This window comes from Triticum aestivum, chromosome 4D (genome assembly GCF_018294505.1).
Source record: "Triticum aestivum cultivar Chinese Spring chromosome 4D, IWGSC CS RefSeq v2.1, whole genome shotgun sequence".
In the NCBI taxonomy this organism is placed as follows: domain Eukaryota; kingdom Viridiplantae; phylum Streptophyta; class Magnoliopsida; order Poales; family Poaceae; genus Triticum; species Triticum aestivum.
In genome coordinates, this window is record NC_057805.1 from 20,195,750 (window position 1) to 20,221,641 (window position 25,892).

Consider the following 25,892-nt stretch of genomic DNA (forward strand, 5'->3'; position numbering starts at 1 on the left):
TCATGTTGCTAGACAACAATGAACCTACGAGCTATGGAGAAGCGATGGTGGGCCCATATTCCGACGAATGGCTCGAGGCCATGAAATCCGAGATAGAATCCATGTATCAGAACAAAGCATGGACTTTGGTGAACTTGCCCGATGATCGGCAAGCCATTGAGATAAATGGATCTTTAAGAAGAAGACGGACATGGACGGTAATGTTACCGTCTATGAAGCTCGACTTGTGGCAAAGAGTATTTTCACAAGTTCAAGGAGTTGACTACGATGAGTTTTTCTCATCCGTAGCGATGCTTAGGTCCGTCGGAATCATGTTAGCATTAGCTACATTTATGAAATCTGGCAGATGGATGTCAAAACAAGTTTCCTTACCAGTTTTCGTAAGGAAAGGTTGTATGTGATACAATCAGAAAGGTTTTGTCGATCCTAAGGATGCTAAAAGGTATGCTAGCTCCAGCGATCCTTCCATGGATTAGAGCAAGCATCTCGGAGTCAGAATATACGCTTTGATGGGGTGATCAAAGTTTTTGGGTTTATACAAAGTTTGTTAGAAACTTGTATTTACAATAAAGTGAGTGGGAGCGCTACAACATTTCTGATAAGTATATGTGAATGACATATTGTTGATCCGAAATGATGTAAAATTTCTGGAAAGCATAAAGGGTTGTTTGAAAGGAGTTTTTCAAAGGAAGACCTGGATAAAGCTACTTACATATTGGGCATCAAGATCCATAGAGATAGATCAAGACGCCTGATGATACTTTCAAAAGACAGCACACCTTGACATGATTTTGAAAGAGTTCAAAATAGATCAGCAAAGAAGGAGTTCTTGGCTGTGTTACAAGGTGTGAGTATTGAGTGAGACTCAAGACCTGACCACAGCAGAAGATAGAGAAAGGACGAAGGTCGTCCCCTATGCTTTAGACATAGGCTCTATAGTATGCTATGCTGTGTACCGCACATGTAGTGTGCCTTGCCATGAGTTGGTCAAGAGGGTACAATGGTGATCCGGGAAAGGATCTCATGACAGCGGTCGAACTTATCCTTAGCACCTAGTGGATTAAGGAATTTTCTCGATTATGGAGGTGGAAAGGAGTTCGTCGTAAAGGGTTACGTCGATGCGAACTTTGACACTAATCCGGATGACTCTGAGTAGTAAACCGGATTCGTATAGTAGAGCAATTATTTGAAATGGCTCCAAATAGCGCGTGGTAGCATCCACAAGATGACATAGATATTCGTAAAGCACACGGTTCTGAAAGGTTCAGACCCGTTGACTAATAACCTCTCTCACAAGCATAACATGACCAAACCAGAACACATTGAGTGATAATCACATAGTGATGTGAACTAGATTGTTGACTCTAGTAAACTCTTTAGATGTTGGTCACATGGTGATGTGACCAGTGAGTGTTAATCACATGGTGATGTGAACTAGATTATTGACTCTAGTGCAAGTGGGAGACTGTTGGAAATATGCCCTAGAGGCAATAATAAATGGTTATTATTATATTTCTTTGTTCATGGTAATTGTCTATTATTCATGCTATAATTGTATTGTCCGGAAATCGTAATACATGTGTGAATACATAGACCACAACCTGTCCCTAGTAAGCCTCTAGTTGACTAGCTCGTTGATCAACAGATAGTCATGGTTTCCTGACTATGGACATTGGATGTCATTGATAACGGGATCACATCATTAGGAGAATGATGTGATGGACAAGACCCAACTTAAGCATAGCATAAAAGATCGTGTAGTTTCGTTTGCTAGAGCTTTTCCAATGTCAAGTATCTTTTCCTTAGACCATGAGATCGTGCAACTCCCGGATACCGTAGGAGTGCTTTGGGTGTGCCAAACGTCACAACGTAACTGGGTGACTATAAAGGTGCATTACGGGTATCTCCGAAAGTGTCTGTTGGGTTGGCACGGATCGAGACTGGGATTTGTCACTCCGTGTGACGGAGAGGTATCTCTGGGCCCACTCGGTAATGCATCATCATAATGAGCTCAATGTGACTAAGGCGTTAGTCACGGGATCATGCATTGCGGTACGAGTAAAGAGACTTGCCGGTAACGAGATTGAACAAGGTATTGGGATACCGACGATCGAATCTCGGGCAAGTAACATACCGATTGACAAAGGGAATTGCATACGGATTGATTGAATCCTCGACACCGTGGTTCATCCGATGATATCATCGTGGAACATGTGGGAGCCAACATGGGTATCCAGATCCCGCTGTTGGTTATTGACCGGAGAGGCGTCTCGGTCATGTCTGCATGTCTCCCGAACCCGTAGGGTCTACACACTTAAGGTCCGGTGACGCTAGGGTTGTAGAGATATATGTATGCGGAAACCCGAAAGTTGTTCGGAGTCCCGGATGAGATCCCGGACGTCACGAGAGGTTCCGGAATGGTCCGGAGGTAAAGATTTATATATGGGAAGTCTTATTTTGGTCGCCGGAAAAGTTTCGCACTTTATCGGTATTGTACCGGGAGTGCCGAAAGGGGTCCGGGGGTCCACCAAGGGGGTCCACCAGCCCCGGGGGGCCACATGGGCTGTAAGGGGTGCGCCTTGGCCTATATGGGCCAAGGGCACCAGCCCCAAGAGGCCCATGCGCAAGAGATAAGAAAAAAGGGAGAGTCCTAAATGGGGAAGGCACCTCCGAGGTGCCTTGGGGGGGAAGGACTCCCCCTGGCCGCACCCTTCCTTGGAGGAAGGGGCAAGGCTGCGCCCCCCCCTCTCCCTTGGCCCTATATATAGTGGTGGGAAGGGAGGGCAGCAACATCTAAGCCTTGGGCGCCTCCCTCCTACCCTGCAACACCTCTCTCTCTCTCGCAGAAGCTTGCGAAGCCCTGCCGGAGAGCCGCTACATCCACCACCACGCCGTCGTGCTGTTGGATCTCCATCAACCTCTCCTTCCCCCTTGCTGAATCAAGAAGGAGGAGACGTCGCTGCACCGTACGTGTGTTGAACGCGGAGGTGCCGTCCGTTCGGCACTCGGTCATCGGTGATTTGGATCACGGCGAGTACAACTCCGTCATCCACGTTCATTGGAACGCTTCCGCTCGCAATCTACAAGGGTATGTAGATCCACTCCTTTCCCCTCGTTGCTAGTATACTCCATAGATGCATCTTGGTGAGCGTAGGAAATTTTTTAAAATTATGCTACGATTCCCAACACTGTTGGGGAACGTAGCAGAAATTCAAAATTTTCTACTCATCACCAAGAACAATCTATGGAGTCATCTAGCAACGAGAGAGAGGAGTGCATCTACATACCCTTGTAGATCGCGAGCGGAAGCGTTCAAGAGAACGGGGTTGATGGAGTCATACTCGTCGTGATCCAAATCACCGATGATCCTAGCGCCGAACGGACGGCACCTCCGCGTTCAACACACGTACGAAGCAGCGACGTCTCCTCCTTCTTGATCCAGCAAGGGGGGAGGAGAGGTTGATGGAGATCCAGCAGCACGACGGCGTGGTGGTGGAAGTAGCGGGATTCCAACAGGGCTTCGCCAAGCGCTGCGGGAGGAGGGAGATGTGTCACGGGAGGGAGAGGGAGGCGCCAGGGCTTAGGTTTTGCTGCCCTCCCTCCCCCCACTATATATAGGGCCAAGGGAGAGGGGGGGCGCAGCCTTGGCCCTTCCTCCAAGGAAGGGTGCGGCCAGGGAGGAGTCCATCCTCCCCAAGGCACCTCGGAGGTGCCTTCCCACTTTAGGACTCTCCCTTTATCTTATCTCTTGGCGCATGGGCCTCTTGGGGCTGGTTCCCTTGGCCCATATAGGCCAAGGCGCACCCCCCACAGCCCATGTGGCCCCCCCGGGGCTGGTGGACCCCTTGGTGGACCCCCAGACCCCTTTCGGCACTCCCGGTACAATACCGATAAAGTGCGACACTTTTTCGGCGACCAAAATAAGACTTCCCATATATAAATCTTTACCTCCGGAACTCCTCGTGACGTCCGGGATCTCATCCGGGACTCCGAACAACTTTCGGGTTACCGCATACTAATATCTCTACAACCCTAGCGTCATCGAACCTTAAGTGTGTAGACCCTACGGGTTCGGGAGACACGCAGACATGACCGAGACGACTCTCCGGTCAATAACCAACAGCGGGATCTGGATACCCATGTTGGCTCCCACATGCTCCTCGATGATCTCATCGGATGAACCACGATGTCGAGGATTCAATCAATCCTGTATACAATTCCCTTTGTCTATCGGTATGTTACTTGCCCGAGATTCGATCGTCGGTATCCCGATACCTTGTTCAATCTCGTTACCGGCAAGTCTCTTTACTCGTTCTGTAACACATCATCCCGTGATCAACTCCTTGGTCACATTGTGCACATTATGATGATGTCCTACCGAGTGGGCCCAGAGATACCTCTCCGTTTACACGGAGTGACAAATCCCAGTCTCGATTCGTGCCAACCCAACAGACACTTTCGGAGATACCTGTAGTGCACCTTTATAGCCACCCAGTTACGTTGTGACGTTTGGTACACCCAAAGCATTCCTACGGTATCTGGGAGTTGCACAATCTCATGGTCTAAGGAAATGATACTTGACATTAGAAAAGCTCTTAGCAAACGAACTACACGATCTTGTGCTAGGCTTAGGATTGGGTCTTGTCCATCACATCATTCTCCTAATGATGTGATCCCGTTATCAACGACATCCAATGTCCATGGTCAGGAAACCGTAACCATCTATTGATCAACGAGCTAGTCAACTAGAGGCTTACTAGGGACATGGTGTCGTCTATGTATCCACACATGTATCTGAGTTTCCTATCAATACAATTCTAGCATGGATAATAAACGATTATCATGAACAAGGAAATATAATAATAACCAATTTATTATTGCCTCTAGGGCATATTTCCAACAGTCTCCCACTTGCACTAGAGTCAATAATCCAGTTCACATCACCATGTGATTAACACTCACAGGTCACATCACCATGTGACCAACATCCAAAGAGTTTACTAGAGTCAACAATCTAGTTTACATCACTATGTGATTAACACTCAATGAGTTCTGGTTTGATCATGTTATGCTTGTGAGAGAGGTTATTAGTCAACAGGTCTGAACCTTTCAGATCCGTGTGTGCTTTACGAATATCTATGTCATCTTGTGGATGCTACCACGCGCTACTTGGAGCCATTTCAAATAACTGCTCTACTATACGAATCCGGTCTACTACTCAGAGTCATCCGGATTAGTGTCAAAGTTTGCATCGATGTAACCCTTTACGACGAACTCCTTTTCACCTCCATAATCGAGAAAATTCCTTAGTCCACTAGATACTAAGGATAAGTTCGACCGCTGTCATGTGATCCTTTCCCGGATCACTATTGTACCCTCTTGACCAACTCATGGCAAGGCACACTTCATGTGCGGTACACAGCATAGCATACTGTAGAGCCTACGTCTGAAGCATAGGGGACGACCTTCGTCCTTTCTCTCTCTTCTGCTGTGGTGAGGTCTTGAGTCTTACTCAATACTCACACCTTGTAACACAGCCAAGCACTCCTTCTTTGCTGATCTATTTTGAACTCTTTCAAAATCATGTCAAGGTGTGCGTTCTTTGAAAGTATCATCAGGCGTCTTGATCTATCTCTATAGATCTTGATGCCCAATATGTAAGCAGCTTTATCCAGGTCTTCCTTTGAAAAACTCCTTTCAAACAACCCTTTATGCTTTCCAGAAATTTTACATCATTTCGGATCAACAATATGTCATTCACATATACTTATCAGAAATGTTGTAGCGCTCCCACTCACTTTATTGTAAATACAAGTTTCTAACAAACTTTGTATAAACCCAAAAACTTTGATCACTCCATCAAAGCGTATATTCTGACTCCGAGATGCTTGCTCTAGTCCATGGAAGGATCGCTAGAGCTAGCATACCTTTTAGCATCCTTAGGATCGACAAAACCTTTCTGATTGTATCACATACAACCTTTCCTTACGAAAACTGGTAAGGAAACTTGTTTTGACATCCATCTGCCAGATTTCATAAATGCAGCTAATGCTAACATGATTCGGACGGACTTAAGCATCGCTACGGATGAGAAAATCTCATCGTAGTCAACTCCTTGAACTTGTGGAAATACTCCTTGCCACAAGTCGAGCTTCATAGACGGTAACATTACCGTCCACGTCCGTCTTCTTCTCAAAGATCCATTTATCTCGGATTTCATGGCTTCTAACCATTTGTCGGAATATGGGCCCACCATCGCTTCTCCATAGCCCGTAGGTTCAGTATTGTCCAACAACATGATATCTCAGACAGGATCACGTACCACTCTGAAGTAGCACGCATCCTCGTCGTCCTACGAGGTTTGGTGGTGACTTGATCCGAAGTTTCATGATCACTATCATAAGCTTCCACTTCAATTGGTATAGGTGCCACAGGAACAACTTCCTATGCCCTGCTACACACTAGTTGAAGTGACGGTTCAATAACCTTATCAAGTCTCCACCATCCTCCCACTCAATTCTTTCGAGAGAAACTTTTCCTCGAGAAAGGACTCATTTCTAGAGGCAATTACTTTTGCTTCCAGATCTGAAATAGGAGGTATACCCAACTGTTTTGGGTTTTCTATGAAGATGCATTTATCCGCTTTGGGTTCGAGCTTATCAGCCTGAAACTTTTCCACATAAGCTTCGTAGCCCCAAACTTTTAAGAAACGACAACTTAGGTTTCTCTAAACGGTGTCGTCTCAACGGAATTGCGTGGTGCCCTACTTAAAATGAATGCGGTTGTCTCTAATGCCTAACCCATAAACGATAGTGGTAATTCGATAAGAGACATCATGGCATGCACCATATCCAATAGGGTGCAGTTATGATGTTCGGACACACCATCACACTATGGTGTTCCAGGCGGTATTAATTGTGAAACACTTTCCACAATGTCTTAATTGTGTGCCAAACTCGTAACTCAGATACTCATCTCTATGATCATATCACAGACATTTTATCCTCTTGTCACGACGATCTTCAACTTCACTCTGAAATTACTTGAACCTTTCAATAATTCAGACTTGTGTTTCATCAAGTAAATACACTCAGCATCTACTCAAATCATCTGTGAAGTAAGAACATAACGATATCCACTGCATGCCTCAGCACTCATTGGACTGCATACATCAAAATGTATTACTTCCAACAAGTTGCTCTCTTGTTCCATCTTACTGAAAACGAGGCCTTTCAGTCATCTTGCCCATGTGGTATGATTTGCATGTCTCAAGTGATTCAAAATCAAGTGAGTCCAAACGATCCATCTGCATGGAGTTTCTTCATGCATATATACCAATAGACATGGTTCACATGTCTCAATCTTTTCAAAAACGAGTGAGTCCAAAGATCCATCAACATGGAGCTTCTTCATGCGTTTTATACCAATATGACTCAAGTGGCAGTGCCACAAGTATGTGGTGCTATCATTACTATCTTATATCTTTTGGCACGAACATGTGTATCACTGCGATCGAGATTCATTTTAGGTGCAAGACCATTGAAGGTATTATTCAAATAAACAGAGTAACCATTATTCTCCTTAAATGAATAACCGTATTGCGATAAACATAATCCAATCATGTTCAACGCAAACACCAAATCTCGATAGTAGAGGGAGCATGCGATGCTTGATCACATCAACCTTGGAAACACTTCCAACACATATCGTCATCTCACCTTTCGCTAGTCTCCGTTTATTCCGCAGCTTTTATTTCGAGTTACTAACACTTAGCAACCGAACCGGTATCTAATACCCTGGTGCTGCTAGGAGTACTAGTAAAGTACACATTCATATAATGTATATCCAATATACTTCTGTCGACCTTGCCTGCCTTCTCATCTACCAAGTATCTAGGGTAGTACTGCTTCAGTGACCGTTCCCCTTATTACAGAAGCACTTAGTCTCGGGTTTGGGTTCAACCTTGGGATTCTTCACTAGAGCAGCAAACGATTTGTTGTTTCATGAAGTATCCCTTTTGCCCTTGCCCTTCTAGAAACTAGTGGTTTTACTAACCATCAACAATTGATGCTCCTTCTTGATTTCTACTTTCGCGGTGTCAAACATCGCGAGTTGCTCAAGGATCATCATCTATCCTTGATATTTATAGTTCATCACGAAGCTCTAATAGCTTGGTGGCAGTGATTATGGAGAACCATCACTATCTCATCTGGAAGATTAACTCCCACTCGATTCAAGCGATTGTAGTACTCAGACAATCTGAGCACATGCTCAACGATTGAGCTTTTCTCCCTTAGTTTGCAGGCTTAAGAAACTTGTCAGAGTTCTCATACCTCTTGATGTGCGCACTAGTCTGAAATCCCAATTTCAGTCTTCGGAACATCTCATATGTTCTGCGACGTTTCAAAACCGTCTTTGGTGCCACAATTCTAAACCGTTAGCAATACGCACTGAACTATCACGTAGTCATCAAAAACGTGTATGTCAGATGTTTCATAACATCTACAGACGACGCTGAGGTTCAGCACACCGAGCGGTGCATTAAGGACATAAGCCTTCTGTGCAGCAATGAGGACAATCCTCAGTTTACGGACCCAGTCCGCATAATTGCTACTACCAACTTTCAACTAAATTTTCTCTAGGAACATATCTTAAACAGTAGAACTAAAGCGTATGACATAATTTGTAAAGACCTTTGACTATGTTCATGATAATGAAGTTCATCTGATTATTTAATGAACTCCCACTCAGATAGACATCCCTCTAGTCATCTAAGTAATACATGATCCGAGTCAAACTAGGCCGTGTCCGATCATCACGTGAGACGGACTAGTCATCATCGGTGAACATCTCCATGTTGATCGTATCTACTATACGACTCATGTTCGACCTTTCAGTCTCTTGTGTTCCGAGGCCATGTCTGTACATGCTAGGCTCGTCAAGTCAACCTAAGTGTTTCGCATGTGTTCCGAGGCCATGTCTGTACATGCTAGGCTCGTCAACACCCGTTGTATTCGAACGTTAGAATCTATCACACCCGATCATCACGTGGTGCTTCGAAACAACGAACCTTCGCAACGGTGCACAGTTAGGGGGAACACGTCTCTTGAAATTTTAGTGAGGAATCATCTTATTTATGCTACCATCGTTCTAAGCAAATAAGATGCATAACATGATAAACATCACATGCAATCAAATAGTGACATGATATGGCCAATATCATTTTTGCTCCTTTGATCTCCATCTTCGGGGCACCATGATCATCTTTTTCACCGGCATGACACCATGATCTCCATCATCATGATCTCCATCATTGTGTCTTCATGAAGTTGTCACGCCAACGATTACTTCCATTTCTATGGCTAACTCGTTTAGCAACAAAGTAAAGTAATTTACATGGCGTTATTCAATGACACGCAGCTCATACAAAATAATAAAGACAACTCCTATGGCTCCTGCCGGTTGTCATTCTCATCGACATGCAAGTCGTGATTCCTATTACAAGAATATGATCAATCTCATACATCACATATATCATTCATCACATCTTCTGGCCATATCACATCACATAGCACATGCTGCAAAAACAAGTTAGATGTCCTCTAATTGTTGTTGCAAGTTTTTTTTCGTGGCTTGTATAGGTTTCTAGCAAGAACGTTTCTTACCTACGTAAAACCACAACGTGATATGCCAATTTATATTTACCCTTCATAAGGACCCTTTTCATCGAATCCGTTCCGACTAAAGTGGGAGAAACAGACACCCGCTAGCCACCTTATGCAACTAGTGCATGTCAGTCGGTGGAACCTGTCTCACGTAAGCGTACGTGTAAGGTCGGTCCGGGCCGCTTCATCCCACAATGCCGCCGAAATAAGATAAGACTAGTAGCGGCAAGAAGAATTGGCAACATCGACGCCCACAACTACTTTGTGTTCTACTCGTGCATAGAAACTACGCATAGACCTAGCTCATGATGCCACTGTTGGGGAACGTAGCAAAAATTCAAGCCGTCCACTAAAAGTCCATATAAAATTACATTCATGCGCAAAATACACAGAAGAATGCATCCTTCCTTTTGCGTGTAACTACACTGACATACGGCAAGTCAATGGAGCCTATTTAAAATTTGCCGTTATCCTCTCCATTATCTCTGCCGGTTTCATGCCCTTGAACCCGGTCCTATTGCACGTGAAACTGACACTATGCCCGTACCCTTGAATATATTAGCCCTTGCCACTACACATTTAGGATCTTTGTTTCACTCCAGCGTCCCATACTTGACTAAGAAGAAAATAAATGATCCGACGGCATGTTACAGACCTGTCAATCTTTAGCTAGCTAGGTTTTCCATTTATACTGGGATTTTGCAGCTAGATCACACCATTTTGGTCACGTGCTCATGCACATATCGTTTGGACATGTACATCCCATTTTGTGCTATTTTTTGGTTTCACCTAACAGGCACCAAGCGCCATCCCTCTTATGTGAAGTAAACATGTAAAAGAGGTGTGGGCGGCGCTTTCTACGCCAAGGTCGTACACGCTCTATGATACTCCCTCAATTCCAAAATATAATGCGTCCGTGCTTTTCAAGGTCCAACTTTGATCATAAATTTAACCAACGAGACCGACTGCGGCGGGAGAAAAAATTATATAATTGAAAACTTCTTTTGAATACGAATTCACTCGTATAAGTTTTGCTCCCGCCGTAATCGGTCTCGTTAGTTAAATTTATTGTCAAAGTTGAAGCACGGGAATAGAGGAAGCACTATATTTTGGAACGGAGGGAGTATATGATATGGCACATACCAAGCAAAAACATGTTATAACATAGGGCACAAAAATTATTGATCTTCTATGAATACTAGTAAGATACACGCGCATTGCACACATGAGATTTGGCAACCAAACTATGAATAAGTACCACACTATAGCATATAAGCTTTGAGTCATATATGCATTGTAAATGTTCGTTTAATTCTTATAGTTCATCTCATTCAAAATCAATCACTTTTTATAAAAACAAATATCTATTTTAAGATTCATGGAATTGTGTGTTGTAAAGCATAAAGTAAAAACAAATAATGGCAATTCATCTAGAAAAGAAATTAGGCAATTATGATATGGAAGATTCTAGAACAAAGGAGAAGTGCTTCTATTTTGAGGTTTGTGCATTATGCTTAAGTTCAACCATGGAGTGTTCTGGATTGTACATGTGGCAGAATCTAGTGGAATGTTGATGATATCCTCGGATTTGCCATCTCTGCACCGTCGGATTGGCTTCATCCAACGACCATCTTTTAAAGTTATTCGCACACTATATAGGGGTATAGAAACAAAATAAGAGACATTGGTTATTGTTTATGAAATATGATTGAAACATTGAAATTGAAATTGAAATTGTTTCTGAAGCAATTTCCAAAATCGTATAATACTAGAAGGGTTGGGCGCGCTTTATTGCGCCGTTGATATTATTGTATTTCATAATTTATTTACTCCATCTATTTCAAATTATAAGTTGTACTAGTTTTTTGAAAAGTCAAACCTCTTTAAGTTTGACCACATTTATGTAGAAATATATTAATATCCATAATATCAAATCTGGTGTTTGGATTCATTATGAAATGAATTTTCATATTTTTTATCTAATATTGTGGATGTCGATATTTTTGGCTCTGAACTTGGTGAAAGTTAAAGAAATTTGACTTTTCAATAAACTAATACACCTTATATTTTGGAACAAGGCGAGTATTTGGTTTGGTTAGTGGGGAAGATAATGGAGTGTCATCTCTTTATTATTCATATAACGCGGTGTTTTATAGTAGGCTTTTCGCGGTGTAATTTTGTGTTGTTTGCTAATCAACTCATATTTATGAAGGAAAATTTTATGCGGTGGTGACTGCATGTACTATAATGGTTTTAAAATATTACATGTTGAGTCTTCTTTTGCTAGGTGATGAGAGGGTGCGCGGGGTTGATATGTTTTTATAGGACGGCTGCTTCGGATTGATTTGAAAAATTATTGACCCAGTCAAAATCATGAGCCAAATCTAATAGAATTTCTCAATGCAACGAGAGAGCTCCAAAATTAGAGAGCATAGTAAATTAAAAGAATTGAGTGAGAGATTGTTGATCCGGTCAAAATTGATGACCAAATTCTAAATTGGTGGCCTCAATTGAATGAGAGGTCTCCATTCCTATGGAGCTTAGTGATATAGTATATTTTGGTAATCTTTTTATCATTTAGCAATCCTTGTTTTCAATCATTTCGGTTGTATTATTCCCTGAGGACGGCAAAGAGTTGGTGGACTTCAGCTTCAGCCCGCTGGCCTGCCAATCGATGTCGTGGTGAAGCTCATTTTGACGGCACGATGCAGGTCGGGGAACGTCGGCCTCCTATACCAGAGCATGGACAACATCGGATCCTCCTATCTATACCTCTATACCTTATTATATATTATATTATATATATATATAAAGTATTAAAAGACATAGACTTTCATAGTTCTCTATATGTCGTTTCTTTATATCCGTTGATTTTATGTTATGCATAAAGATTGATGGTTCAGATCTAAATAAATTAAATTTTGGATATCTTCTTTGCTCCACAGCCCACGTACCAAAATAATATGGGCCTACATGATGTATTGGGCCTCGCACTGGGAGACACACTTTATGAGAAAATAACGTACGAGAGCGCAGGCACGGGCATATCCCCTTCTCCTGAACGTACGAGAGCACAGGCACAGGTACGGCCATCGCCATGAATCGCACCTCCACGCGGCCGCTGCCCAGCTCTTGGGCTTGGGTGGATGGAGCACGACACGGCGCCGGTCCGCCCGCGCTCATTCCCATGACGACGCTGACACGCACGACTGGGCGCGCGACGATGTGAAGCCCTCCCTACGGCGTACCGGCGCAGTACCCCTAGGCCGCAGATCCTCCTCCTTGCCGGCGTCTCCGCGAACGCGTCTCGGCCGCCGCCTCTGTGCAGCTTCTTGTGCGCTTAACACTACCCTCCCCTATGAGTGTGCGTGCCCTTCAACCCTGACGCAGACACAACTATCAATTAATTACAGCCTGATGCATTTACTAGCTACTTGCCGTTGCGACTATGCGGTGAACACCTTAGAGGAGAAGCGAGAAGCTTAAGAGGTGAGAAGTACCTACTTGCTGCATGCTTCACCATTGCAGGGCACAGAAAAGAGATAAGGAGAGATTAAATCAAGGGGTGTCAGAATATACGGTGCTGCATGTTGCCATTGTGCTACCGCGTCGCAATAACCAACCAGGGAAGAAAATAGAGGAGAGAGGTAACAAAAAGTTGGAAAGAGGAAAATTAGTAGTTGCTGTTGCATTTTGGGCAAGCTTCGTCATATTCATCATCCACGCTTCAAAGGTAACCTTTTTATGTAGTCCTAATAGATTGTTCGGGTGATTGGAAAATGCAGGGGTTTAAATTTGAATCAGGTCTTCTCAACTATTTTGGATTAAAAAAAAGATAACGCTAAAATCCCTGGTTTTTGCACTTCATTTGTTTATCTGAAGTTCCGAACTGGCTTGTGTACTTCGCTATCAAATTGGTGTTGAGCACGAGGCACTTTTCACTTTCTACAACTGAATGTGTTCCAATTGTTTGGAAGCTGGAATGGTATGTTGTCTAATCTCAATTTATTTTCACAATACTCAGTTTGATGCTTTTTGGAATATTAGAATAAAAAATAAATTCAAGGCCTGAAGTTTTATTTCAAGTAAATTCAAGGCCTCAATTAGCTGTAATATTCATTGAGTAAGAAGTGTTATTAATACTGTAGGAACTTGAGAAAATGAAGGGAACTGTGAATTAGATGAAGAGTCCTCATGTATATATGGGGAAGAGTGGGAGGATGCAAAAGTACAATAGAGTAGACAAAGGCACACCTTGCACTTACCGTTTCCTGAGTTCCAATGAACGATTCACTAAAATTAACGACTTTATTCATGGTGAGGTAATAACAAGTGTTAGAATGTAAGCCTTCTGCTTTATGTGAACTGCTTTTGTGCTTAATTTAATAAATCCTAATTGCAAATTATGTGAGGCACACAGTGATATGCATACACGGCCACAGATAGTTCTATGCGGTGTAATAGAAAGTACCGTTTTTGTAATTTGTGCAATAATTTTTAGAAACAATTATGTTTTAATTTTAGTGATTATATAACATATCCTATGTATGAACTAAGTTATATTCTCGCGCTCTCATTTTGTTCGCTGTGGCTCCTTATATTTATTCACCTCCAAATAGATATTAGCTTTCATAATTGAGTCTCCCACTAAGAAAGGAGAGCTTGATTCTCTCGTCTTGAGGATTTTCTCTTTTAGTAGAAAGTTGCAAGAGTATTTTTTTCTCCCGTTACAACGCACGGGCATATTTGCTAGTCCTATCTAAAGCCCAACAAGGACTAGCCCGAGCTGCTCCATCCCAAGGTGCTGCACCCGGACCACCGGGACGTGCTGCTTCTGCAGGGCGCCGGCCAGGGGTAGTCCCCGTCGTCGCCCTAGCCAGATTCAAGATGTACGTACACTTGCTCCGGGTACTGGGCATCTGGACCACCGCCACCATGGTGGCCAAGGCGACGTGGCCGCAGTGCAAGCAGGTGATGGCGACTGAGGTGATGTTCATGCTTCCATCGGCCACGCCCAAGACCTCGTCCATGGCGGCTGTGAGAGGTCGGTGCCGGTGATGATAGCGCCGGGTACCTGCAAGGCGACGAACAGGCTAGAGGTGACCCCATGTCGAAATTCGTTAGAATGCGTGAACCAGCCACGAACACATATTCTAGTGGTCCCCACATAGACCGGGTAATCTGGTCTTGGTCACCAAAAGGCATCACATCACATCACTTCTCTTCTTCCTCCGTCTCGTTGCTGGCCAGCCGGCCTCCAATGGCCATGGAGGCGTCCTGTGACCTCCGCCTCCCCAGCCTCTAAAATCAACCAGATTTCCTGCCCCCTCTTGTCCACTGTCTCCACCTGGTCTAGAAAATGCAGCGGCAACTTTGTCAAACATTGGCGCGAAGACCACTAGATATTTACATCGTTCATCATTTGACTCTAGTGGATCATATTGGCAGCACACGACAGGTTCATACGTATCTTTGCCACTTGCTTCCACATGCACATTACTATTGGACATATACCAGTGCTGAGAGTTATTATCAACTGGTTATTGTCATGCTACTCTTGGTTTGGTTGCCAGGTTAGCATGCAGTTGCATGTTCCATATAAACTTTCTTACCCTGGTATGCTTGATTCATCTGTACATGCTGCAGCCGCTATGATAATATTCCAACAATCGATATTTATGTCCCTTCACTGTCATCTCCCAGAAACTTTGGGCTCTTCTTGACGACATGGAAATAAATGACCAGATCCCAAACTAGATGCAGACTTTTCCACAGGCGTCAACAATAATTCGCTGGCACTGGCTGGTAAATTGGAGAGTGTCGATCAGCAGCAACACGGCAAATTGACGATAACCATTGAAATCATGCAGAATTTTCCATCGAGAATGTCACCATATCTTCATTTGCAAAGGTTGTCAGCATCCCGGTATATATGGCATTTGTTCAGCTGCTGCACTGAATTTCTGTGGCTTAAACATTTAGAAGCAATCCTTTTTTATGCCTTGAAACGACTGAACCGATAAAAAAGTGGTGTTGGAGCTCTCATACAAGCAGGCCAAAAAGAAAATCAACATTTCAGAGAGCATCAAATGCTACGAACTCAAACCCAAACAAGATTACAGAAGACACCATACACGACAAGAAACCACACATTGCCCCCTCGCTCTAGGAGTGGAACCCAGATCTTGCAATTCGACAACGAGGACCAAGAACTGTGTCTAAGGCGACACATGTGCATGATAAGAGACGTCCGAGTACACCCCATGCTCTGAATTCGAAGTCATTTACAGTGTTAATATATGAAATAACACGAACTACTTCTAAATTGGCCATCAGTCAGATCTTATTGGAGCCTCAACACTGAAAAGATGAAATTGATTGAAAACACTGAAAATATGTTTTTCTCCACCATAGCAACTCAAGTACCAGGATGTACCTTAAGTTATTCATTGCAAGCATATTCGTTGCAAATAATTGTAATGTAAGAGTGGTAATATAATTGTACACAATTGACATGAGCTACAAATAATTTTTGCAATTATACAGAAGCGAAACTACGTGACATAATCTCGTCTAAAGTGAACTATGTAACATAATATAAATCTACAGAAAACAAATGGGAATTCAAATGAATACTAGGAAGGACGCGATTGTAGTATTGCACATGTGTACTTAGCGTGGCCAAGTGACCAACGATGAAAGTTCTTGCTCTAGACTGTAGCAACTAGAGGTGCCTTTTGATTTTGAATTACCAGCATTGGCAACATTCGCTGGTGCATCAGAATTACCAACCTTTGGGCATAAAAAAGGCTCAATCTCTTCATCATTAGCTGGGAGAATTTTGCATTTTCTTAGCCTCTTAGTTCTCATGAATTGCAACCTCATATCTACTTCTTTCATAGTAGGTCTGTCTCTTCCTTTGAGTCTCAAGCATGCTTCCGCAAGTGAGCAAATATCATCAATCTCTTCCTGGTTTGCCTCGTTGACAACCTGATGATCCATTATTTCCATGATATCTCCCTCTTGCAATCCTTCCACGAAATAATGGGACAAGTTTTGTTTTGCACCTAGATCATTGATAAAAATTGGCTTTCTTCTTGTGAAAAGTTCCACAAGTATTACTCCAAAACTATACACATCACTCTTTTCAGTTAGCTGCCCGGTATGGTAATACTCTGGATCTAGGTAACCAAATGTTCCTTGGACAATAGTCACCACATGAGTCTCATCGAGGGAAAGAGACCTTGAAGCACCAAAGTCAGAAACCTTTGTAGCGAAGCTTCTATCCATTAGTATGTTAGACGATTTTACGTCTCTATGGAAAATTGGTATTGCAGCAGCCGAGTGCAGATAAGCAAGTGCCCCTGCTGCTTCTACTGCAATCCTAATGCGATGATCCCATGACAGCAAGCATTTGGCAGTAACATCAATGTGAAGAAGGTCATGCAATGTACCGTTAGATATAAACTCGTACACCAGGAAAGGCACCTCAGATTCGAGGCAACAACCAAATAGCTTTACCACATTGTGATGAATGATTTGAGATAAGATAGCAACCTCATTGATAAACTGGTCTATCTCAGTCTGCTCCACAATTTTGGATTTTTTAATAGCCACCACCCGTTGGTCAGATAGAATGCCTTTGTAAATTGTATACCGTGTCCTCCACGACCAAGAATACGAGTGGCATCAAAGTTGTTGGTTGACTTCTCTAGTTCCTCCAAGGAGAATATCTTTGCTTTGTTTGTGGCGCTTTCATCTGAGATCAACTGCTGCAAGAGTAGGCCTTGATTTTTCTTGAAGTGTGCTTGTCGGATTCTATTCTGGATGCCTTTCTTCCACTTGTTGGCGAATACAACTACACATACTGCAATAATTATGGATCCAAGGCCACATCCAGTTCCAGTTGCAATACCTACATTTAGTCATCGCTCTCTGAGTCACTCTGCATTTGGTTAATTATAATTTCAATGAGGAGATATTGGTAGCTATGACTTACCCAAAATAATATTGTGTTGCTTCGCTGATGTAACACATTTCCTTTTTATCAGATCAAACTCTTTTCTATGTGGGCAACTTGAGCATGTGTAGCTTCCGAAAGAATTTTGACAGGTCCCATTGCAGTAGTTTGGTAGTGAGCATTCATCAATATATGTAGAAAACTCTCATTAGTTATATATTGGTGGCTAATGTATTACTACCTGCTAAAAAAAAGGTCAGATTAAATTCGTATGATCTCAATGCATAAACTGAACCCCGTTTAGGTTTGCGTGATGTTTTCATAATTTTTCAATTGAAAAGCATATTTTTCATCACACAGCTCTTCTGAAAATATAGAAATGGTCCGTCAATTCCTAAAGCTGCAAACCTTACTCGTTGAACTTCTAAAACTGGATAAGTTTAGTCCACTATACTACTTCAGATGGTTTTTGACCGACGTGGACACAGTTTGACCAGAAATTGACACATAGCCCGGCTTTGACCACCATGTCACTTAAGTACCCCCCCTTCTCTCCCCTAACCATAGGGCGGCAACGACTACTGAGGCACATGCCTACGATGACGGCGGAGGTCTGGCCCAGTTGAGATTCAGGAGCGACCATGGCTGCTCCGTAGTTAAGCATGACAGCTGCAATGGGGCCACGACCTGTGGCTGCACTGACAACCTAGCAACGAGGAGCTCCTTGCTACCAGAGGTATTTTTTGCTCTTGGGTACTTGCAATCTGCCACTTAGGAGTAGGTGAATTTCTCACGTTCAGTTTGTCTCTCTCTCTCTTGTATGAATATAGGGAGGGGTGTGCCGGTCCGGATGCGTCCGCTCCCCCACCTCCCCCTTTCCCCGTCCGTGTGCGGGTTGTCGCAGCTCCGACGACGTTCAAGGCAGGGCGTGTGCTATGGTTCGTTGGTCGGGGGTGTCCCTGTGGCTCAAAGTTAATCTCTTTGGATGGTCTTGGGGGTGTCTTGTGAAGGAAATATGCCCTAGAGGCAATAGTAAAGTTATTATTTTATTTCCTTATATCATGATAAATGTTTATTATTCATGCTAGAATTGTATTAACCGAAAACTTAGTACATGTGCGAATACATAGACAAACAGAGTGTCCCTAGTATGCCTCTACTTGACTAGCTCGTTAATCAAAGATGGTTAAGTTTCCTAGCCATAGACATGTGTTGTCATTAGATCAACGGGATCATATCATTAGAGAATGATGTGATGGACAAGACCCATCCGTTAGCTTAGCACTACGATCGTTTAAGTTTATTGCTATTGCTTTCTTCATGACTTATACATGTTCCTCTGACTATGAGACTATGCAACTCCCGAATACCGGCGGAACACCTTGTGTGCTATCAAACGTCACAATGTAACTGGATGATTATAAAGATGCTCTATAGGTGTCTCCGAAGGTGTTTGTTGGGTTGGCATAGATCAAGATTAGGATTTGTCACTCCGTGTATCAGAGAGGTATCTCTGGGCCCTCTCGGTAATGCACATCACTATAAGCCTTGCAAGCATTGTGACTAATGAGTTAGTTGCGGGATGATGCATTACGGAACGAGTAAATATACTTCCCGGTAACGAGATTGAACTAGGTATGATGATACCGACGGCCGAATCTCGGGCAAGTAACATACCGATGACAAAGGGAACAACGTATGTTGTTATGCAGTTTGACCGATAAAGATCTTCATAGAATATGTAGGAGCCAATATGAGCATCCAGGTTCCGCTATTGGTTATTGACCGGAGATGTGTCTCGGTCATTTCTACATAGTTCTCGAACTCGTAGGGTCCGCACGCTTAACATTCGATGACGATTTGTATTATGAGTTATGTGATTTGATGACCGAAGGTTGTTCGGAGTCCCGGATGAGATCACGGATATGACGAGGAGTCTCAATATGGTCGAGAGGTAAAGATTCATATATTGGAAGGTTGCATTTGGACATCGGAATGGTTCCGAGTGATTCGGACATTTTTCCGGAGTACCGGGATGTTACCGGAAACCCCTGGGAGAAGTTATCGGCCATATGGGCCATAAGAGGGAAGCACAGCAGCCCACAAGGGGCTGGTGCGCCCCCTTGGGTAGGAGGCCGAATTGGACAAGGAGAAGGGGGCCGGGCCCCCTTTCCTTCTCTCTTTCCCTTCCCCCTTTCCTACTCCGTGTGAGAGGTGGAATCATACTAGGACTAAGGAGTCCTAGTAGGACTCCACACCTTGGCACGCCCCCTTAGGCCGGCTGCCTCTCCCTCTCCCTCCTGTATATACGGAGGCAAGGGGCACCCCAAAGGCACAACAAGCCTTCTCATAGCCGTGTGCGGTGCCCCCCTCCACAGTTACACACCTCGGTCATATCGTCATAGCGCTTAGGCAAAGCCCTATGCCGGTAACTGCATCATCATCGTCACCACGCCGTCGTGCTGACGGAACTCTCCCTCGACTTCAACTGGATCAAGAGTATGAGGGACGTCATCAAGCTGAACGTGTGCTGAACACGGAGGTGCCATACGGTCGGTGCTGGGATCAGTTGGATCGCGAAGACGTTCGACTACATCAACCGCGTTACTAAACGCTTCCGCTTTCGGTCTACGAGGGTACATGAACACACTCTCCCCTCTCGTTGCTATGCATCTCCTAGATAGATCTGGCATCCGAGCTAGGTCTATGCGTAGATGTTTTATGCACGATTAGAACACAATGAGTTGTGGGCGATAATAGTCATACTGCTTACCAGCATGTCATACTTTGATCCGACGGTATTGTTGGATGAAGCGGTCTGAAATACAACTATGTCTACGAGTGCCGCGAATGAACCTTTGGTTCTTCCCAGCTCAGAGGATTAGAGCACGTGGCTACGAACCACGGTGTCGGGGGTTCGAATCCCTCCTCGCCCACAGCCTTCCAAAGGGGGAAGGGCATGGCTCCTCGCAGTTCTCCCTTTAACACCAGCGCCTTGGCCCTATTTTCTTCTTCGTCTATTGGGGAAGAAGAAGAGGTGGAGTAGCAGGCGAATCTCATCCCTCCTGTGGACTCCCCCGTACTCAAAGTGTCTCTGAGAGATTGCGCTTCTCTACTAATCACATTCTGTTCAAGAATCACTGTTTTCATGATCGAATGACGAAATAGATATACGAACTGTATAGGATCATTCGCTGGGATGGGATAAGTGATTCTTTTATAGGATTCCCATGGGATCGTCGCCTCTCGACATCTTGTTTGGTAAGCGGAATTTTGACCCAGGCGCCCACGACTTTGACAGCCTTTCCTTCACACAAGGTTTTTAATCCATCTCCCCCGCTTAGGGCAGTAAGGGGAAGTAGCGATATTCCGATTCCTTCGTGGGGAATCAACAAAGGCAGCCGCTCTAGCAGCTTTAGTACTTAAGTTAACGCCCCAGCCCTTATCCCGCGATGAGAAGGTAGATGCGGTAAGCCAACTCCTATCCTTCTTGCGGAAAGGACATTCAATGCCATCTTCATTCCCTTCCTTGCTTCGAGGAGCAGGTCGAATAGTCAAAGAAGGGGATGGCTAATTCCAGGAATAGAGTAGCATTCTCAAGGCTTTTTATTTGGTGGGTAACATCGATGAAGCTAGCATGAAAGCTATAACCTTAGAAGAGGAGAACAAATCGAAGAAATGAAATTAAATCTCGAAGATCCACTGCGTAAGCCGTAGCGCGCGTACTCTTCTTTACTGAGCGAGAAAGACTCTATCCAGATCTATGGATCTCCCCCCAAACCGACATTACATGACCGTGTTCATGAGACTGGTTCTATCGCCGTGCTTCGCACACAGGTGGCTAGTGGGTGTCTGTTTCTCCAAATTTAGTTGAATCAAGTGTGGCTACGCCCGGTCCTTGTTGAAGGTTAAAACAACACACTTGATGAAAAATCATTGTGGTTTTGATGCGTAGGTAAGAACGGTTCTTGCTAAGCCCATAGCAGCCACGTAAAACTTGCAACAACAAAGTAGAGGAAGTCTAACTTGCTTTTGCAGGGCATGTTCTGATGTGATATGGTCAGGACGTGATGACATATAAATTGTTGTATGAGATGATCATGTTTTGTAAAAGTTATCGGCAACTGGCAGGAGCCTTATGGTTGTCGCTTTATTGTATGAAATGCAATCGCCATGTAATTGCTTTACTTTATCATTAAGCGGTAGCGATAGTCGTAGAAGCAATAGTTAGCGAGACGACAATGATGCTTCGATGGATATCAAGGTGTCAAGCCGGTGACGATGGTGATCATGACGGTGCTTTGGAGATGGAGATCAAAGGCACAAGATGATGATGGCCATATCATATCACTTGTATTGATTGCATGTGATGTTTATCTTTTGTGCATCTTATTTTGCTTAGTACGGCGGTAGCATTATAAGATGATCCCTTACTAAAATTTCAAGGTATAAGTGTTCTCCTTAAGTATGCACCGTTGCTACAGTTCTTCGTGCTGAGACACCAAGTGATGATCGGGTGTGATAAGCTCTACGTTCACATACAACGTGTGCAAGCCAGTTTTGCACACGCAGAATACTCGAGTTAAACTTGACGAGCCTAGCATATGCAGATATGGCCTCGGAACACTGAGATCGAATGATCGAGCGTGAATCATATAGTAGATATGATCAACATAGTGATGTTCACCATTGAAAACTACTTCATCTCATGTGATGATCGGACATGGTTTAGTTGATTTGAATCACGTGATCACTTAGATGATAGAGGGATGTCTATCTAAGTGGGAGTTCTTAAGTAATATGATTAATTGAACTTTAATTTATCATGAACTTAGTCTTGATAGTATTTGCAAATTATGTTGTAGATCAATAGCTCGCGATTTATCTCCTCGTTTATTTTTGATATGTTCCTAGAGAAAAGTTGAAAGATGACAGTAGCAATGATGCAGACTGGGTCCGTTATCTGAGGATTATCCTTGTTGCTGCACAGAAGAATTATGTCCTTGATGCACCACTAGGTGACAGACCTATTACAGGAGCTAATGCAGACATTATGAACTTCTGACAAGCTCGGTATGATGACTAGTTGATAGTTTAGTGCAGCATGCTTTACGGCTTAGAACCGGGACTTCAAAAATGTTTGGAACGCCATGGAGCATATAAGATGTTTGAGCTGAAATTGGTATTTCAGACTCATGCCCGTGTCGAGAGGTATGAAACCTCTGACAAGTACTTTGCCTACAAGATGGAGGAGAATAGCTCAACTAGTAAGCATGTGCTCAGAATGTCTGAGTACAACAATCGCTTGAATCAAGTGGGAGTTAATCTTCTAGATAAGATAGTGATTGACAGAGTTCTCTAGTCACTATCACCAAGTTGCTGGAACTTCATGATGAACTATAATATGCAAGGGATGATGAAAACGTTTACCGAGCTCTTCGCGATGTTGAAATCAGCGACAGGAAGAAATCAAGAAAGAGCATCAAGTGTTGATGGTTAACAAGACCACTAGTTTCAAGAAAAAAGGCAAAGAGAAAGAAATGGAACTTCAAGAAGAATAGCAAGCAAGTTTCTACTCCCGTGAAGAAGCCCAAAGCTGGACCTAAGCCTGAAACTGATGTTGGGGAACGTAGTAATTTCAAAAAAATTCCTACACACATGCAGATCATGGTGATGCATAGCAACGAGAGGGGAGAGTGTCATCCACATAGCCTCGTAGACCGTAAGTGGAAGCGTTATGACAACGCGGTTGATGTAGTCGTACGTCTTCACGATCGACCGATCCTAGTACCGAACGTACGGCACCTCCGCGATCTGCACACGTTCAGCTCGGTGACGTCCCACAAACTCACGATCCAGTAGAGCTTCGAGGGAGAGTTCCGTCAGCACGACGGTGTGATGACGGTGATGATGAAGTTACCGATGCAAGGCTTCGCCTAAGCACCGCTACGATATGACCGAGGTGGAATATGGTGGAGGGGGGCACCGCACACGGCTAAGGAGCAATCAACTTGTGTGTCCAAGGGGTGTCCCCCTCCTCCGTATATAAAGGAGGGGAGGAGGAGGTGGCCGGCCAAGGAGTGGCGCACCAAGAGGGGGAGTCCTACTCCCACCGGGAGTAGCATTCCCCCCCTTCCAAGTAGGAGTAGGAGAAGAGGGAAAGAGGAGGGAGAGAGAAAGGAAAGCGGGGCCGCCCCCCTCACCCAATTCGGATTGGGCTTGGGGGGCGCGCCCCCTCCTAGGCTGCCTCCTCCTCTTTTCCACTAAGGCCCATTAAGGCCCATATAGCTCCCGGGGGGTTCCGGTAACCTCCCCGTACTCCGGTAATTGCCCGATATCATTCAGAACCATTCCGATATCCAAATATAGGCTTCCAATATATCGATCTGTATGTCTCGACTATTTCAAGACTCCTCATCATGTCCGTGATCATATCCGGGACTCCGAACTACCTTCGGTACATCAAAACACATAAACTTATAATACCAATCGTCACCGAACGTTAAGTGTGCGGACCCTACAGGTTCAAGAACTATGTAGACATGATCGAGACCCATCTCCGGTCAATAACCAATAGCGGAACCTCGATGCTCATATCGGTTCCCACATATTCTATGAAGATCTTTATCAGTCAAACCGCATAGCACTATACGTTGTTCCCTTTGTCATCAGTATGTTACTTGCCCGAGATTCGATGTGCATTACCGAGAGGGCCCAGAGATACCTCTTCGATACACGGAGTGACAAATCCTAATCTCGATCTATGCCAACCCAACAAACACCATCGGAGACGCCTGTAGAGCACCTTTATAATCACCCAGTTACATTGTGACGTTTGGTAGCACACAAAGTGTTCCTCCGGTATTCGGGAGTTGCATAATCTCATAGTCATAGGAACATGTATAAGTCATGAAGAAAGCAATAGCAACAAACTATACGATCATAGTGCTAAGCTAACGGATGGGTCTTGTCCATCACATCATTATCCTACTGGTGTGATCTCGTTCATCAAATGACAACACATGTCTATTGTTAGGAAACATAACCATCTTTGATAAACAAGCTAGTCAAGTAGAGGCATACTAGGGACACTCCGTTTGTCTATGTATTCACACATGTATCAAATTTCCGGTTAATATAATTCTAGCATGAATAATAAACATTTATCATGATATAAGGAAATAAATAATAACATTATTATTTCCTCTAGGGCAAATTTCCTTCAACTGAGTGCTTCTACTGCAGAGGGAATGGTCACTAGAAGCGGAACTACCCCAAATATTTGGCAGATAAGAAGGATGGCAAAGTGAACAAAGGTATATTTGATATACATGTTATTGATGTGTACTTTACTAGTGTTCATAGTAACCCCAGGGTATTTGATACCGATTTTTAGTTGCTATGATTAGTAACTCAAAACAGGAGTTGCAAAATGAACAGAGACTAGTTAAGGGCAAGGTAACGATGTGTGTTGGAAGTGGTTCCAAGGTTGATAAGATCACCATCGCATACTCCCTCTACCTTCGGGATTAGTGTTGAACCTAAATAAATGTTATTTGGTGTTTGCGTTGAGCATGAATATGATTGGATCATGTTCATTGCAATACGGTTATTCTTTTAAGTCAGAGAATAATTGTTATTCTGTTTACATGAATAAAACCTTCTTAGGTCATGCACGGAAGTGGTTTATTGAATCTCGATCATAGTGATACACATATTCATAATATTGATGCCAAAAGATGCAAAGTTGATAATGATAGTGCAACTTATTTGTGGCACTGCCGTTTAGGTCATATTGGTGTAAAGCGCATGAAGAAAGTATATGTAGATGGACTTTTGGAATCACTTGATACTTGCGAACCATGCCTCATGGGCAAGATGACTAAGACTCCGTTCTTCGGAACAATGGAGCGAGCCAATGACTTATTGGAAATAATACATACCCATGTATGCGGTCCGATGAGTGTTGAGGCTCGCGGCGGGCATCCTTATTTTCTAACCATCACAGATGATTTGAGCAGATATCGGTATATCTACTTAATGAAACACAAGTCTGAAACATTTGAAAAGTTCAAAGAATTTTAGAGTGAAGTGGAGAATCATCGTAACAAGAAAATAAACTTTCTACGATCTGATCGCGGAGGCAAATATTTGAGTTATGAGTTTGGCGTTCATTTAAAACAATGTGGAATAGTTTCACAACTCACGCCATGCTACCTCTTGAGCATGCGTTGGTTTTCCCTTGAAGAGGAAAGGGTGATGCAGCA

At 43.6% G+C, this 25,892-nt stretch overlaps 1 pseudogene; it reads right to left on the bottom strand.

The window, feature by feature from the left end:
* Positions 1 to 16,337: 16,337 nt before the first annotated feature.
* LOC123096585 (wall-associated receptor kinase 3-like) overlaps positions 16,338 to 25,892 on the bottom strand; it is a 59,308-nt pseudogene continuing 49,753 nt past the window's right edge.